The sequence below is a fragment of the Elephantulus edwardii genome, unplaced genomic scaffold (assembly GCF_000299155.1).
Source record: "Elephantulus edwardii isolate Elephantulus edwardi_28Jun2011 unplaced genomic scaffold, EleEdw1.0 scaffold00450, whole genome shotgun sequence".
Classification (NCBI taxonomy): domain Eukaryota; kingdom Metazoa; phylum Chordata; class Mammalia; order Macroscelidea; family Macroscelididae; genus Elephantulus; species Elephantulus edwardii.
Window position 1 is genome coordinate 547,393 of NW_006400200.1, and position 4,639 is coordinate 552,031.

Consider the following 4,639-nt stretch of genomic DNA (forward strand, 5'->3'; position numbering starts at 1 on the left):
ATAGTGGTGTGTTGAAATATCCTAACACTATTGTTGTGTTGTCTATTTCTTTCTTCAATTCTGTTAATAATTGATTTCTGTATCTTGCATGCCTGCTTTTTTTGAGGTTGCTATTTACTTGATATATTTTTTTTCTAGCCTTTGATTTTGAGTCTGTCTTTTTCTTCTTTTAAGATGTTTCTTTGTAGGCAACATATTGCTGGACTTTGTTTTTAAATTTATTCATTATTTTTCTCTTAATTGATGCATTTAGTCCATTCACATTAAATGTGATTATTATCAGGCCAGGTTTTACTTGTGCCATTTTGCCGTATTTCTTTTTCTGTTGTTATTAGTTACTATAGTCCATGCACTTTCTTTTGACATCTCCATGTGAATGACTTCACTTAAAATTTCTTGTAGTTTTGCTCTTGTTTTCACAAATTCGTTAAGTTCCTTCTTTTCTGTAAAGGAGCTAATCTTCCCTTAACATTTTATGGAGAGCTTTGCTGGGTATAGGATCCTTGGATAGCAAATGTTTTCTTTCAACTTTCTGTATAAGTCTTCTAGCTCACATAGTTTCTACTGTAAAATTAGAACTTAACCTAATTGTTTCCCCTTTGTAAGTGATTCTTTGTTTTTACTGTACTGCTTTTAGAATTCTATCCTGATCTTTTAATTTGCAGAATTTAACTATGATATGTCTTGATGTTTTTCTTTTTGAGTTTAGTCTATTTGTCATTCACTTTGTTTCTTGAATGTGGATTTTCCCATTCTTCCATATACATGGGAAGTTTTATTCTAGTAGTTCTTCCATTATTTTCTCAGTGATATCCCGGTCACTCTGCTGCTCTAGAATTTCAATTATACGTATGTCATGCCATTTGAAGTTACTCACATGATTCTATTGTTTTCTTCATTTTCTTTGCATCTCATCTCTGATTTTTCTTTTAGTATATTTTCAATGAGGCTCTTGTCTTCCAACTCACTGGCTCTCTGTTCCATCTCTTCAGTTCTACATTTTTGTCCTACTAAGCTTTGTTGGACACTTTTGCCATTTCCGTCTTAATATTCTGGATTGTGTTTTCATGCTTTTCTGTTTTTTCTAGTACTGTATTAGCTGTACCCTCTTTGTCTTGTATGTTTTTTTAAAGTTCTTTTACCTCTTTATCTATTTTTTTATTGCTCTTTTCAGTTTATTGCAGGAAAGAGTTATACTAGTCCAAGTTAAAAGTGGACACCAAATGTTTACATTAAACAAGCTGTCAAATTTTAAACTTCTTTGTGACAAGAGGCAGAAGGGAAATTTTCTTATTGCAAGGAAATCCTCACTTAAGCTTCAGTGAGCCACAGGAACTTAAAGCCCATCAAGGAACTGGCATATGTTCTTGCAGTGGTCACCCTATAGCTGAATTATTTCTCTCTATTCTGGATGCTCAAATACAGTACCATTCCAGGCAAGCTTCTTAAATACTTTCACAAGTTTCTTTTTACCATAATCATTGGTGATCCCTTGGACAGTTGTAAAGGTCTTTCTGCCATTTCTCTGTTGAATTTTTATATGGATATAATCTTCAGTCCCAACAGGAAGTGGCTCATCGCCCTTACATGCATCAGCAAAGGAGTCAAAAGAGTGGAGGTTCTGGATAGCAGAGATAAGATATAATTCCTTTTCCTCAGTGGAAATGGCCTGTGAAAGGTGGTGGTGGGAGAAGGTGGTCAGGGGGGATGGAGTGTTGGGTGGCGGCTCGGGGAGTGGGGCCCATTTTATCAATTCTTCCTTTCGTATTTTGCGTTTTCTTCCATAGCTGTTCAAGTTGCTCCTCATCAATATATTTCTTCTGGACTATTGTCTTTGGGGTGTTTGCTTTCTTAATTGCTTCTTCCATCATTTTTATTTTCTTCTGTATCTGTTCATATAACTCCACAGCAATATATTTCTTCTGGTTCTCTCTATCTGTGATATTCATTGGGTCTGCTTTTTTAGGAGATTGGTTATTTTGTTTTTTTCATGATAACTGAGGCAAACTGTGGCTCCCTTGACATTATGTGAGCCTTTTCTTCATAGATGTTAAGTCACTGTAACTATATAGTGACCAAGAGTATGGTAGTATTTGTGAAGGATCTTATTTTCTTCTTGGCTCAAGGCTCAGTCCAACAGCAGTGATGCCCACAAAGTACCTGAACGGAAAATGAGGAACCCTAAGTTTTCCTTTTCCCTTCGAGAACTGACTCTGCAGCCTCACTCAAGCTTCAGTTGTCCCACTCCCTTCTCCTTGAGCATGAGGAGGTCTCTCATAGTCCAGCCAAATAGCAGTGATCACCACAAACTACCTGAACTGGAAAACCAGGATCCTTGATTTTCCATTTGAGAACCTCGCTCAAATTCCAGCTGTCCTGCTCACTCTTGGTCACATAGCTCTCATCCAATGGTATTTTAGATGCAATAAATCATACTAAAGTATATTGCCCATCTTTTTCCCATGGAACAAATGATGGATTTTAACTTTCTATGTTTGGGTTGGCAGCACAACTCTGTACCCACTAGGCCACCAGAATTTGGTCTGTCTGGTAGCTTAGAGGCAAGAAGCCTTGCTGCAATTCCAAAGGTACACAATTCAAGTCCACCAGCTGCTCCACAGGAGAAGGATGGCCAGTCTTCTCTCATGGGACTCAGTGCCTCTGAAAAAACCTGCTGGAAGGTCAACTATGGGTAACTTCTAATTCTATGGTACACCACAACAACATAATGTGTTAGAATTTTACATCTGTGTTTAAATTTATAATGAATTTATAATTCTGATTTGTATTGCAATGAAAGGTATACTCTACTACTGTTGATGCTCCTGATCCTAAGTCTTTCTTTCTAATTTTTTTATTTTAATTGTGATTTTAATGAAAGTTCACAGAAAAGTTGGATTTCCTTTTATTCATTGTTGCACATTTTCCTCTCTCCCTCTCCTTTCTCCCCCACTCCACCATTCACTTTCTTTTTAAAATATTCATTGATTGTTGCACAATTTCTTCCCTCTCTCCTTCCCATCCCTCTCCCCCAGTCCTCTTTGCAATTCTGGACCTTTGTTTTATATATATGCATTTTATATATATTTCTATTTCTATGTCTAATATTATATGATATATGATATATGATGTATGATGTATGATGTATGATGTATGATATATGATATATGCTATATGATATATTATATATGTTTTATATATAATTCCTTCTAATTATGATTCTCATCTGTTCCAGTACAGTGTTCATTATGTATCCACTCTTTCTATTCTAAAAATATGAAAAGCTTCATGAATTTGTGTGTCATCCTTGCATAAGGGTCATGCTAATCTTCTCTGTATCCTTCCAATGTTACTATGTGTGCTGCCCAAGGGAACACTGATCGTAAGCTTTATTTGCCCGCGACTCTTCCATATGTATATCTCATTGGCTGTCTAAACAGCTGTAGAAGAAAAATACTAATAAGGTTTCAATATTACATATAGGGAAATTAAAGAGTAAAAATTAAAAATCTACTCCATTTCTAAGTGGCTCACCTGAGATTTGAACTTAATTGTTTTGTCTCTAGAGTTGTGCACTTAACCATTATGCTATAATAGTTCCACAAAATGATTTTACATATGTGAAGATCAAGTTAACAAAATAGTCTTGAAATCATTATCCTTAGAAGAGCTTGTTTTACAAGGTTCTCCTTAAGTGGCATTTGGCCATTTCAGAAATAAACTGTTTTTTACATTGATATAAATCAAATAAGGAATAGATCATTATACATTAAACAGCTTACAGAAACTATATGGTTTATGTTGAACACCTGCTTCCCTTGTGAAAGTCTGGAATTCTGGTTTATGTTAGCAAATAAAGTCAACAAGACTAGCCTTCAAATATTTTTGCCCACTGAGTCTCCAAATAACATCTCCTAATGTTTCCTGGTACACAACATTTCTTGTGACATGACTTATCATAAACACTGGTGAAAGAGTAAGGACATCCTGTGTGTCTCCTTGGAGATCATGGGAGCTTACCCGTGGTATTCTCTGGACTTCTCTTCATTCATGTTTTCTTTTTCAATATTTTGCTTTGTAGTATTTCTCTGTAATATTTCACAGCTATAAGTTAGACTAAATTCCAAAACCTTTAAATCCTCCCCGTGAATCATTAAAACCAGGTATGGTCCTGGGAATTACTGACACAGGAAAAGTATAACTTTTTCTTCATCCCCCACGAAAGAATTGGTGTACAGTTGGAATTGTGTGCTAGTTAAATCTTTAAAAATGCTTATAAAACAATCTTGAATAGCCTTTCAAAGTTATGCATTATATTTTTTACTTTACAAATGGAAAAACCAAGCCTCACTTAAGTTGAACAATTCACACAAAATTATGTATTTATTAGGAATTGTATGCAGGATTTGGATTCATCTCTATTTTGATTTCTACACAATTTTAGTCGCTTAGTGTACATTAGTATTTTTCAAGTTCCTAAATTTATTCAATTTTCATAATCTTTTAAGAATTTGTTAACTTGAAACTACTGATAAACTGCTCCTCAATAGTCATCAAAAAGCCATTAAACTTTGTGGTTGTTGTTAAGTGCCTTCAAGTAGCAGGTGACTCATAGCGACCCTATGAAGGAGAGTCCTAG